The sequence below is a fragment of the Mesoplodon mirus genome (genome assembly GCF_964341445.2).
Source record: "Mesoplodon mirus genome assembly, chromosome: 17".
NCBI classification, from domain to species: domain Eukaryota; kingdom Metazoa; phylum Chordata; class Mammalia; order Artiodactyla; family Ziphiidae; genus Mesoplodon; species Mesoplodon mirus.
In genome coordinates, this window is record NC_138993.1 from 25,396,602 (window position 1) to 25,410,337 (window position 13,736).

Sequence of the window (13,736 nt, forward strand, 5' to 3'; positions counted from 1 at the left end):
TTTTTCTATGAAGAAGTTTGATTTATTTACCTTTTTCTTAAGTTTTTAATGAAAACTTTGAGAAATTATTTATCACGGGATTCCCATTTGATTCTTTTTATGGGAAGTATTTGTAATTGCACTGAGAATTTTGGTCCTTACCCTTCAAATTCCTGTACAAAACATTGACACCTGAGTTTATCATGCTGCAAATTTAACTGTACTGAAGGCTAATCTGTGAAGCGGGGTCAAACAGTAATTTAGGAGAGCCCAGCTCCACTTCTTGCTGCTTTTGCCACAGCAGGATTCCTGAAATTACAAGACTGGTGGTTTGGTTTGTTTGTTTTTTCTTCTTTTTTTCTTTATTAGAAAATCTCTCTTCTTATAGCCCCATGATTACTTTGCTTTTGGTGGTTTAGGGCAGCTACTGAGAGAGTAATATGTATACATTTAGTATCTATTCTGTTTATAGAATAAATAGATACCATGGGAATACAAAAACTAAAAGACATGATCGTTGACTTCAAAGACTTTATAATCTAGCAGAGAGAGAAAATTAACATTCAGGAAGGAATTATGAATGGTTGAATGGTGAACTTATTACAAATACAGCTTTGAGATAGAAAAAGTATCTATCTGTGATTAAATGTTCTGTGATTAAAACTGTTGACAGTCTAAGCTGTTACAAAGCAAAGGCCATGGATGACCTGTAGGTCTGATTCCTTTTCTCATTGTAATTTCGGAACCATAGAGGGTGGTGTCTGTTAGGTCTCACTAACATTTTGTGGCAAGGAAGCACTCTATACCCTCATGGCTGAGGATAGGGTAAAGGGGGGCAAATTAGCCGCCATCTCCAAAAAGAGTGGGCGTTCAGCCTCTTCCTTCTACTCATTTGACACGTGCAGGGGAGTTCATAAGGAAGAAGTGGTGGGGTGATACCAGACCATGCCCAGACTTGCTGTTACTGCTTGTTTATGCATGTCGGGGTCTTCACTTGTCCTTCTGCTCACTTAGAGTTACAGGCTACTTTTTTTGATCTTGAGCACTGAAGGAAAAGGCAAAATTAAGTTCTTGCATGTATGAATGTCTAAAATTTTCTCCTTAGGAAACAAGACAGTGATTATGTTAAGTTTTCTCTGTACCAGTAGTTCCCAGGGGTAGGGAGCCTCTTGCTACAGAGATGGTAAGTCAGGGGCATACCCCAGAGACAAGACTCCTGGCTCTAGCAAGTCTCTGCCACCCACTAGCTTTAAAATCTTTAGCAGGTTTACAGCCTTCCTATGTTTTATTAGTTCCTTTATCTGCAAATCCATAGGGTCTTAAAGTTTAATTAAAAGTCCATGATTCTAAATACGGAAGCATTTTTGCCTCTTAAAAGCAACTTTTTTCTTTCTTAGGAATGACACTATTATGATAGAAGTTGGGTTTTTTTAAGAAGGTTCTAGTACTAGTTTTGCTTTTATTTTCAAGGATACACTGTCTAAAGTGTGTTTATCTGTTGGCTAGATTTGCTTAAGGATGTCCGATTCAGGATTTTGCTGAGCCAAATGGAGTTCCTAATATACCTGACTGTGTTATATTACAGTGTTAACTTGTCTAAATACAATAGGTTTATGGGTAAAGAAGGGAATTTTGAGAAGTAGGTTAGACTGCTTGCCCTAAAGTACCACTCTAAAGTACTGCTTCTCTTTCACCATTCTAGACAATGAAAAATTGAAAGACTCCAGAAAGTTAAAAAACTTGATTTTGAGCCTTTATCTTTATTCTCTGCTATCTCAGCTTGGCTATTAATTGGTCCCACTTTCTATCTAGACTCCCATTTCCTTCCTCCCTCCCCCCTTCCCCCCTTCCCACGTGGCTTTCAGGATCTCAGTTCCCCCACCAGGGATTGAACCCGGGTCATGGCAGTGAAAGCCCAGAATCCTAACCACTAGGCCACCAGGGAACTCCCTAGCCTCCCATTTTCAGTTCTCAAATCTTGGTTCTCTTTGTGCTCTAGTTACCCTTTTGTTTCTTTAGAATGTACATTTTTCTCTTAGTATTTATTTTCCTTTTTGAGGTTCAGTCTTGGAATACATTTTTTTCTATCTTTATGTGGAGTGGAAGAAACGGATGGCTGCACTAATAACCACAGTTGTCCTGCACCCCGTCCCCACCCCTAGCATTTCCATTCCTTTGATTTGAGATACTCACTAACTGCAGAACATTGAACTGTTACTGTCTCCTTGAGTCTGGGAAAACTTTTATTTTCTTAGCAGGCTAACTATATAGGACAGGAAGAAAATAATTGACCTGTCCTAGATAAACTTTTTAGATAAATTTCAAATAAACATTTAAAATGAAGCTATGGGCTTCCCTCGTGGCGCAGTGGTTAAGAATCCGCCTGCCAATGCAGGGGACACGGGTTTGAGCCCTGGTCCGGGAGGATCCCACATGCCGCAGAGCAACTAAGCCCTTGCACCACAACTACTGAGCCTGTGCTCTAGAGCCCGCGAGCCACAACTGCTGAGGCCCGCACACCTAGAGCCCATGCTCTGCAACAAGAGAAGCCACCACAATGAGAAGCCTGCGCACCGCAATGAAGAGTAGCCCCTGCTCACCACAAATAGAGAAAGCCTGCCCGCAGCAGCAAAGACCCAGCACAGCCAAAAATAAATAAATAAATAAATTAATTAATTAAAAATAAATAAAATGAAGCTATGTCACTATGCTATTATGAATAGTTTAGAAGACATTTTAATTTAGTTCACTACTGAAATGTGTTTTGGCTATCCTTTCCCATTTTACCTTTTCTCCTTCCCCAATTATCTACATATCAGATTAGGTCATTGATCTGAGAAATACATCACTGACCCAGAGCAGTATTGCCTATTAATTGACCATCTGATCTGCTTAGTGCACTTTACTTTTATTGGGATCTTCCTTGTCTAGGTTAGTGTGCATGTCTCTGACTTGTAGCTATTACTGATTTTTCCAAAAATAGGTAGAACTTTTCTGGGTGTTACGTGGTGTTTGTTACTAGAGCCACTTTTTGTTTTGTAACCAGCTAGCTGTAAAGAAGTTTACCTTTGCACTCTTACCTGCTATTTTAGCCCCATATTTTAGCATCCATAACAGAATACGGATATCTGTTATCTCTGCCTTGGAGGAACCAAGGAGAGGAAATAATAAAAGCTAAAAGGACAAAATAATGGTTTCTGTGCCAGGAAGAGTCATGTGTAGTTTTAAATAAGGGGGATCGTCAACATTAATCTGGTTTATTTTGTCTCCAGCTATGCATATTCTATTGTAAAACCACTTTACACATATCAAGAGATTTTATTTTGGAAACATTGGGTACTTGTGGGTAAGTTGGAGATACTGCTTTACTCAAAAAGTGTTACTATTTGGTGCCACATTTGTGATTTGCTTCTGAAATTAATTTAACTCTTAGCCTCTCTTCCTACCTCAGTAAACTTATACCCCAAATCAGCTAAAATCATACACATTGCTAGCCCATGCAGGCAATAACAGTGATAACTATTCTGTACTAGTGCTTTTAATGGACCAGGTGTGCTTTATATGTACTACCTCGTTTATAACAGCCTTGTGAGGTAATGATAGCATCCTGTCATTCCAGATCAGAAAAATGAGGCCCAAGTTAAGTTCTTTGCCTAGTTCAGTCTACTGATAAGTGATGGACCTGGGATTTGAACCGAGGCCTGTGAGAATTCAGTTCCCATGCTTTTAACAACTGAATGAATTGGGTGGACGAGTGATTTTTATTAATTAATCAGCTGTCTCACAATGAAGCAGAGGATGTGCAAGTTGAATTTTTAAATTCTTGTACATGAGCTGGGAAGTACATTTCTTAAAGATCAGAATATTATCATCAGTTTCATAAGTAGGAAAGCTTATTAGGAGTCCAAATCTCTTGTCTCTTGTAAAGGTAATACAAGCAAGTAGTCTTGACTTGTGTTGAAGATTTTGTTTTTCTCAAATGCAGATAATTACAGAGAAACAAGATACGCTTAGAACTGTTACAGGTGAAGGAAGACTGGCACATCATCCTGATCAAATTCTTGTTCTTTAAACTTGGGAGCTCTCACACTAGTTTTCCTTGTTCAAATACTAAGATTGTTTCAAGGGTTTTTTTTTTTTTCCTATCTAGATATGTGTGTTAGGATCAGTGTATCACTGATTTCTTCAATAAAGTAGGAATGATTCAGGTTTAGTCCCTTTGTTCCAATCATGTTAACATTTTATATATATTCTGAATTTTGCCTTGTGTGGAGTCTTCTAAATATTACCTTTGCTGTGCCTTCAAATTTGATTTTTTAATTCTTATTTTTGCATTGAGACTCATACATAGCTCGTTGACTTTATTTTCTCTTACAGGATTCAGTTATACAAAAGATGTTTCAGAAACAGTACTGTTGGCCCAAAAGCAATTTTTACTTATCAAAAAGGAGTAAGGAAGATAATCTTCAGTGCTTGTATATGGGCTTTTAAAAACCATGCTCTACGGTGCAACTACAAAAGCTCTAAATAATAGTAAACTGTTACACATACTGTGTGCTTGATGCTCTGTTAAGTGCATTAAAAGGCAATATTCCATAGTAGTTAAATGCTGGACTCTGAAGACAGCCTGCTTGAGATCAGTCCTGGCTACACCGCTTACTAGCTGTGTGACAGTGGGCAGGTAGTTAATGTCTCTGTGCCTCAGTTTTCCTATCTAAATTGGGCTAATATACCCACCTCATTGGCGTATATGAGTTGAATGTGTTAATACAATTCTACAATTATTTATCCTAATCCAGAGGGCTCTAAAAACTAGATGTGTGTGTGTGTGTGTGTGACTCAGTGGTAAAAAAAAACAAAAACCTGTCCTAAACTTGCAATTTGAGTAGTCATATATTTTGCTGCAGAAATATTAATTTGTTTAATAACAGTGCTACCACAGATCCTGCTGAGGTTATTAAAAAATTCATAGTATATCTGTACTGCATTCTAAAATTCAAAATCCTGAATTCAGAAACACATCTGGCTCCAAAGTTTTTGAATAGAGTTACATGTACCTGTATATGTAAAGTGCAGAGAGCAGTGCTTAATGTATATGCATTTAGGCTGTGAGGTTGAAATACTGTAGTAAGCCTTTTTTTTCTAAGTTCAGTCCTTCAAGATTCAGGATTCTGTCTGAGGAAAGTATATCAGCTGCTTAAAAATCATTAGTATAATTAAAAAAAATTATAGTGAGAGCATGAAAGTTTGCAGAAAAGCTTTTATTTTGAATGAGTAGTTATTTTAATTTACCTAAGCAGAGCTTAAATATGCAAGTATTGTCAGCAATACTTTAAAAAGAATCATAAAGTAGGAACTTCCCTGGTGGCACAGTGGTTAAGAATCCACCTGCCAATGCAGGGGACACGGGTTCGAGCTCTGGTCCGGGAAGATCCCACATGCCACGGAGCAACTAAGCCCGTGTGCCACAACTACCGAGCCTGTGCTCTAGAGCCCGTGTGCCACAACTACTGAAGCCCGTGCACAGCAGCGAAGAGTAGCCCCCACTCGCTGCAGCTAGAGAAAGCCCGCGAGCAGCAATGAAGGCCTAACGCAGGCATAAAATAATTAATTTAAATAAAAGGAATCATAAAGTATAGTGGTGCCAGAACACACAAACTATATGTAGAATGTTAAGGGACTTCCTTTCAGAAGTTCTTTGATTTTAATTCCATTTTAATTTAAATTCAAGACAGTAAAACTATTAGGGCTTATAAAAACAAGTCGCAAAATCATGCCACTTGCAAACCACAGATTCTGTCCTGTTACTTCCATCTGTGTAGAGAAACTGATAGTTGTTTTTTTTACAAGAGTTCATCAGTCTATTCCCTTTCTACCCTGCTCCCTGCCCCTCAAACAATCAGTGGGGAGCAAAAAGTATGTGCAGTCCTTTGTATATAGACACTAGTACTATAGACTCAAGTTCGGGGGTCTTCTCTCCCAACTACCACTTTTTGTCACTCATTTGTACTCTAACATTGACCTTTTCTGTGACCTAACTGACTACAAATGAACACTTTCCTAAGTTAGCTAGCTTAGTGCCTGTGAAATATGTTAAGAAATTGAATGTATTTCCTTGGAATTACTTACTATTTTGCTATTTATTAGTTGCAAAATGGTCAATTTATTTCGACTACCACAGAGGTAATGGTCTCATAGCAGAAAGGACACTAACACATGAATTTGGAATCTTAAAATCCCAGTTTTGATATGTTAATAATGGTGTGTTTTGAGGACAAGTGACTTAACCTTTCTGGACTATTTTTCTCATCTCTAACACTAGATGATAATTACCTGTCAGGACTGTGAGGACTTAACTAAGTCCTGACTCAAAAGTATGTGACCAATAATTGTCACTTAAGTATAAAGTCCTTGATTTTTTTTCTCAGTGCTGTTGAGTAGTAGAATTCCTAAAAGGAAGGTAACAAATCTGACTTAGCTGCTATTCAAGGGCAGCCTCAGCCATTTTTTTAGCTGTATCTGTCACTGCTTCACTGTGTACCTAAGCTCCAGGCACACAGGAATAGTCTGTTTAGGGGTTTGCATACTTTTTACGTAAGGGGCCATATAGTGAATATTTTAGGCTTTGTGTGGCACATAAAGTCTCTATTGCATGTTCTTCTTTTTAGTTTGCAGACCTCTGCTCTGTCTGAATATCCCATGTATTTTTATTCCTTCTTCCATCCGACCTGGAAAGCTTCAATTTCCTGTTGATGTGTCAAAACTAAGTTCATATGCCACCTCCAGGAAAGCTGTTTAATCTTGTGTTACTCTGTCAATGACTGGCTTTGTAGCAGTTGCATTGGGTTATTTGCTTATGGTTGAGGCACCCGTTAGATCCTTTGATAGAATCAAACCAAAACCACAGTGTCCTGTGAGCATGTTTGAGAGTTTGATCTGTTCATTATCAAGTCACTACAGTTGACTCATTTCTTCCCTCGTGACTGAGCTGCTTTGGGGAGGGTCGAGGGGGCTGGCTTTGAACTTTGTACCTGCAGTACTTGGTGCATAGAGAATAAGCTTTCAGAATTTGGTAGGTGGTCTTAACACTGCACAGAGGAATGCCCTTATTTTCTTCTCTTCATTCTTTTAAGTGTCCTCAGAATACTCTTGTTAAATCCCCCCTTCCATCCCCTCCACAGGAATTCACTGCCACTCCAGCTGTGTTGTGGTGGAGGTGCCTTGTTGATGCATCTGTTAAGGCACAGCTCAGAATTTCACCGATTTTTGTGTTAGTTGCATGGTGTCTGTTTTACCCTGTGTGTCCTACTTCATTACGTTGTTATTTACTTATTTTTGGATCTTTGATGCCGAGCACAGTGCCTTTCACGTAGTAGATATTCAAGTATTGAAACTCTTGTTGCACACTAAAGAATTAGTTTTAAAAACTGTACTTTGTTTATAATATGTGCCCTTGAAATTATTTATTCATCAATATAGATAGAATAGTAATTTTAAAATAGATATTTAACCCCTGGTCATGAGAGCTAAATCTAATTTGTTATTCAGTTATCTACATCACTAGAGGGAATAGCAATTATATAACTAATCAAAAGCCATGTGATACGTATTTTTTTTGTGTTGCCATTTAATTTTATTCCCCCCTGATTGTTTTAAAACCAAAATATATGTGTTTCCTTAAAGAAAGGACTGAAATTTACTTTCCAATTAGGTTAGTCATCCTTTGAGAAGAAATTTTGAGCCCAAGGAACTTGGGTAAAGGAGGCCAGAGTTTTACAAACCCCGGAATTGCTTTGGGCATATGCACAGGTCTGGAAACTAAGAGTGAGTCGAGCAGTTTCATTTATAAGCATACCAACTTCTGGAGGCAAAAATTTGGACTGCTTACTAGTACATTTTTTTTCTGGAAAACCCCCAAAGTGATTTTGAGCTACTGAATACTACATGAACCTCTTCGGTGAGGGTTACGTACTTTATTTTTTTAACAATATTAATACCTTTGCCGTCTTTCAAAAGCCATATACTTTTTTTCTTGGGTTGGGTTTTCACTTTAATATTGGTAATAGAAAAATATATAGAATAATATAGATAAGTGACAAATACATGTTCATGTCATCATACCCATTCATTCATTCATCAACGTTGAGTGCAAGGTATGTGCTAGACACTGTTCTGGACACTAGGGATACACCGGTGAACAGATGCCCTGCATTTATGAAGCCTGACTTAACGGGGGAGATAAGCAGAATGTGCGAAGAGGCCCGTAGGTGGTTGAAATTTGAGATAGGAGACCAATTGAGAACTCAGGGAGCCCACTAGAACTCAGTACAGACGCGAAGGAAGCGGAGGGAATGGTGGAGATTCCTGAGAAGGAGCACCGCCAGCAGAAGGAGCAGCAGACGTGCAGGCCAGGCCTCGGTGTGCGCGGGAGCTAAGGAGGCTGTGGGGCTGGGGCCGAGTTGGTGAGGGTCGGGACTGAGTGAGTGGAGGCAGTGGGGACCTCGGTCACATGGGGCCTTGCAGGTGGTAGAGGTGACGTGATGGTAGCCAGTGCCAGGGCTCGCCCCAGCTTAATGTGGAATCCTGTTGTCCTCGGTGCTGTCAAAATTTTACTGGTTATCCGTTTTAAAAATCTTCTGATTTTTATCAAGTGTATATACAGTCGAATCAAATTTAGTTTATGGATCTAGCAGGGATTGCAGTGGAGTTTTGCTCTGAACACCTGATGGTATTGACGTGAATGAATTTGAGTCATGGTATTTGACTCAGTGGGTATATGCGAAGGCCTCAGGTTCAGTACTTCATTGAAATATTTATTTCTGTTCTTTTAACACAGTAAATTACAGATAATGTCACATTTTAGTGTAATCTGTGTTTAGCAAAGCTGTTTCCTGTTCTGGAATATAAGTATGGTTATAGCATACTAGATGCTGAGACAAAATTGGATTAATTAGAATGATTGGTTGTGAACAGGGACTTAATGAGTGTGGCATAGGATTTTATGTTTAATAGAATTGTCAAAATCAGATCAGCAGGCATGTTTTTATGGGCCGTCTGCCAAGGCTAGAAGTCACTTTGGTACCTGTACTCCCTTAAACATGTATTTGCATTCCATTCTTTGTCAACATGAGACAAAACAAAAATAAAATCAGAATTTTAGAGCTGGAATGAATCTTAAGTACTGTCTGGTTTTACAAATGCATTTTTTCCCAGAGCACTCTCATACACTTTTTTCCTCATAAGAGTTCTTTAACTCACACAGATAGTTAGTTGCTGATAGAATCAGAATTTAACTTGGATAAAACTTAAATTATTTACCCCAGTCTTGTACTGATCTTCTGACAGTTGTCCCAAATATCAGGCAACTAAAAATTCCAGCATTGGGAAGATATTCTGTGTAAGATAGTGGTTCTCAAGCTTGAGGGTGAGTGACCCTCACCTGGGAAGCTTGTTTTTTTAAAATGTAGGCTTTCTCTGTTTCCTTCCTGAGATTTTGAATCAGTAAGTTTGTGATAGGGCCCAGTAAATCTCTGTTTATCATGACCTGGTGACTTTGAAGTATGTGACCTGGGACCTTGCCCTTAAAAAAATGATTTTGCGGAGTAAAGGTGAGAGAATTAAAAAGGTTATTAGTACTAATCATCTCTGATGTCTTATTTTTGAAAAATTTTAGAAAAAAGTAAAAAGCTACTTGAGATCTTGTTCTTTGGAAGAATTTGTTTCCCTCTTACATAGATGTAAAGGCAGAGGAGAGATGCTTAAGGATTATTTTTGTTCCTCTGTCATCAGAACCTTAGGGTCATTATGATACAAGTCATTGAATCCATATAACCACAATGGTACACCACATGATGAAGGGAAATCTTTTTCAGTTAAAGTGAAACAAATTGAGACTATTTGGACAAGATGCTAATTTATCATTGCTGAGATATTACTAAAACTGAGCAGAGAATATTAGAATAGTCAATATTCATGGAGTATATATGGAATATGATAGTACTGATTGATAATAAGGCACTATTTCTTTAGTGACTGGAATATTCTCCGATGTTGCCTGATTACACCTAGGTGCTAAGTGATTTAAAAATTATGGCGGTGCTGGTGGATTAAGTAGAGTAGAATGTTAGGGAGATCTTTCTGGAGTGGAGATCTTTTTCACTATGTAGTTGTATAGTTACCTTAGTAACTAATAGGCAGGAATAGGGTTTTAATTGAAAAGAAACCACTTGCCTTTAAAAGCATAATGTCCTAGATGAATGGATAAAGAAGATGTGGCACATATATACAATGGAATATTACTCAGCCATAAAAAGAAACAAAATTGAGTTATTTGTAGTGAGGTGGATGGACCTGGAGTCTGTCATACGGAGTGAAGTAAGTCAGAAAAAGAAAAATACCATATGTTAACACATATATATGGAATATAAAAAAAAAAAAGGTTCTGAAAAACCTAGGGGGCACGACAGGAATAAAGATGCAGACATAGAGAATGGCTTTGGGGACGTGGAGAGGGGGAAGGGTAAGCTGGGATGAAGTGGGAGAGTGGCGTGGACATATAAACACTACCAAATGTAAAATAGACAGCTAGTGTCCTGCAGCTAATGTCCTGCTAAGAGAAAATTTATGCTTGGTAAGGTTATTCCAGGTCTTTGACTATGTCAGTATAAAGTAAATTCATTATAGAAAGATGGATAATAGTCTAGGTTAATGGAATATAGATAGTTGAAAATTTTTAGTAATTAAATAATCACACCTTTGAAAGGCTGAAGAACAGGAAGCTAAAGAAATCATGTTTTGAAAAAAAATGTATTGCAAGTAAATTTGCAAAAACAATGCTAGTTTTAAGGAAAAGTGTATAGAGATTATTTCTTCCAAACTATCTCATTGCTATTAAAATTTTTGTAGCCATGTTACAGATGAAAAAAAGATTGATTCAATTACAGAAATTTGATATGAAGAGAATATTTGTAAAGGAACCAGGCACAAAGAGAACAGGAATATGACATATCTGTAAAGTTATTAGTAAGCTCACTTGTTTAAAGGAACTTAAAATGGTTTTTAATAATTTGGTGTTTTAACCTAGTGATTTATTTATAGCTTTGTAGGTGTACTGTTTCCAGTCCCATTACTTATTTTTATCACACTGTGGTGATAACATAGACCCTAATAAAGACTGACACCTGTGTATTTGATTTAAAAAATATTAAGACATGGTAAAGGTTCAGTAAACCAAACACCTTAGCAGATATTTGCTAGGTTAGGTTATACACGCATAAATGTATATATAGATGTACTTACCTTTACACAGTAAGTACCCAAAAATTGTATGTAAATTGATTACTTTTGAGTGTAGGCAGTTTAAATAAAACCTGTGGTTGAGTCCCTTTATTGTTAAAGGTCAGTCAATGCTAACTTAGTTTTGTAAATTTGATTGTGACATACTGGGCTTTTCAAAGTGAAACCTGTATATGCATATAAAATATGAGCATGCATATATGTACCAAAGCCCTTAAAAGGAATTCGGCTTTATTTTATAAACACCAAAACTCACTCTGCCTGTAAACTGCTTTTGCTAAAGTTTGCATCATTGACTCTCAAATTTGCACCTTTCTGTCTGCATACGCTACTAGGACTATTCTGTGCATGTAGATTTTTGTCAGCTCCCTCCTTCCCCCTCAATAAATCCGTTAACTTAAAAAGAAATGTGACACTTCTATAGAATAAATGTTCATAAAGCAAATTAGCATATTCAGCTTGTACAGAAATAAAAATTATTCCACTCACACAAGGAATTTCTACTTTGTAAAAATGTAGCTTGTATTTTGGAGTGTAATAAAATCTGGTGTAAGAGCAACTGTTGAGTGGGTTAAGTGATTATTCTGAATATATTTACTTTTTTAGTGTCAACAGTTATTTGAGGTGATGGTGGGAAGGAGGTATGAGGATGAAGTTAAACAAGTTTTTAACATTGCAATGGAAGTTTGTTCCATGGGATATGTTAATGTAACACAGAACACTTACTGAAGCCCAGCAATACCATTTCTTCATTTTTCTCTCTGTGCTGACACAGCAACGTCTATCACATTCAAGGCTACTGAGTCAAACTAGGACCTTAGGACCTTGAAAATGAACCTGTGATGTCCATGAGGATTGGTTTATATCACCACTGAGAATTAATTAAAGGACAAGTCAAGATTCAGCACAGCAAACTGGGCAGCATTTGCAGCTTTTGGACTGGCCTGGTTAGAGGTTATTTAAGGATTGGTACCAATTTGCAAAAAGTTTTGTGTTCAGCAGTGTCCTCTCTTCCGTGTAGTACATTCTTCCTTTGTACACTTGATTCTTCTCTTTCAAAGTAGACCTTTAGTTTTCTTCATTGAACACAATTTGAGTCTCTTTTGTCATTCCTATGCTTAATCCAACCTTGAGTTTCCCCTCTGCCCTTAAAGCATCCATTTCCTTTCATGTTAAGTTGACTTCCTTGGGTATTGAGTGACTTTTCATAACACAGCATAATTCCATTCTCTGTTAAGTAAATTAAGTAAACACACCTCCTGCATTTCATTTAATTGTGGTGCTTTGAAAAGGAAACACCTTTTCAAGAGGCAGCCTTCCTTCCCTATGACATGCTCTCCTCCTTGCTAAGTCTGGCACCTCTTCAGTTCTCACATGGAAAGCTACCAAGGGGATCCAGCTAAAATGGAAACTTAACAGCCTCCTCCTTGCTGGAAACCTTTCATTGGTTTCCTATTCCTTATCCCCAAATAAATTGAATTAACATGCAATATGAGTAAGATACAGCTCCTGCCTCCATTTCCATCTTTTTTTTTTTTTTTTTTTGGCCACACCTTGTGGCATGTGGGATCTTCCCAACCAGGAATCGAACCTATGCCCCCTGCAGTGGAAGCGAGGATTCTTAGCCACTGGACCACCAGGCAAGTCCTACGTTTCCATCTTGATATTGCCTACCTCAGCCTGAATGCTCTGTTTCCCTGCTTGTACCGTACAACCTCACCTCTACCTGACCTATTCCCTCTGCCTGGAATGCCCTTGCTTTCACCAGCCGGCTCACTCCTGCTCATCCTTGAGTGCCCATTGAAGGCATTCTTTCTCCAAGAAGCCCGGTGCTCCCATCTTCATCAAGGCCTTTGCTGTACCGAATCCCTATTATCTGTTCTCTCATTAGACTGCAGGCTCTTGTGGGGTGGGATCACTGACTCAATCTTTTTTTTCCTTTTATTTCCAGAACCAAGTACATACAGTTTGCTGGATGGTGAGGTGGGAGATGGTGTGCAGAACCATTGGCACTTGTTTGCTTAGTTAGTAGAGTGACAACCATTTTGAAAACTCAACGTGTAAAATTTGTAACTGTAGGAAGTTGCTGCTGCCTGAGCAGTGTGATCATTACATATAATTCAGTGTGTATCTTTCCTTCATCCCTTTTTTCTCCAAAGACTAGCTTGCTGTACACTCCATTAAGTGCAGGTATATGAGTGTTCATCTGATAACCAAGTTTAAAAAATTCTGTATGACTTTACACGTGTAAATTGGCAACACTAGATATACAGTAGCATGGTGTATATAGACTATGGGACTGTCATGGTATCAAGACCTTTCATCTCTGAATCTTTGTGTTGTTTTGGAAAACTTTTATTTTCCTTAAGAAAGTTCTTAATCTCTTAAACTATGAGCGTCAAAACTAAAATGTCAAAAACACGAAATACCTGCTTATCTTCCTGATCTAATATTTCAATTTT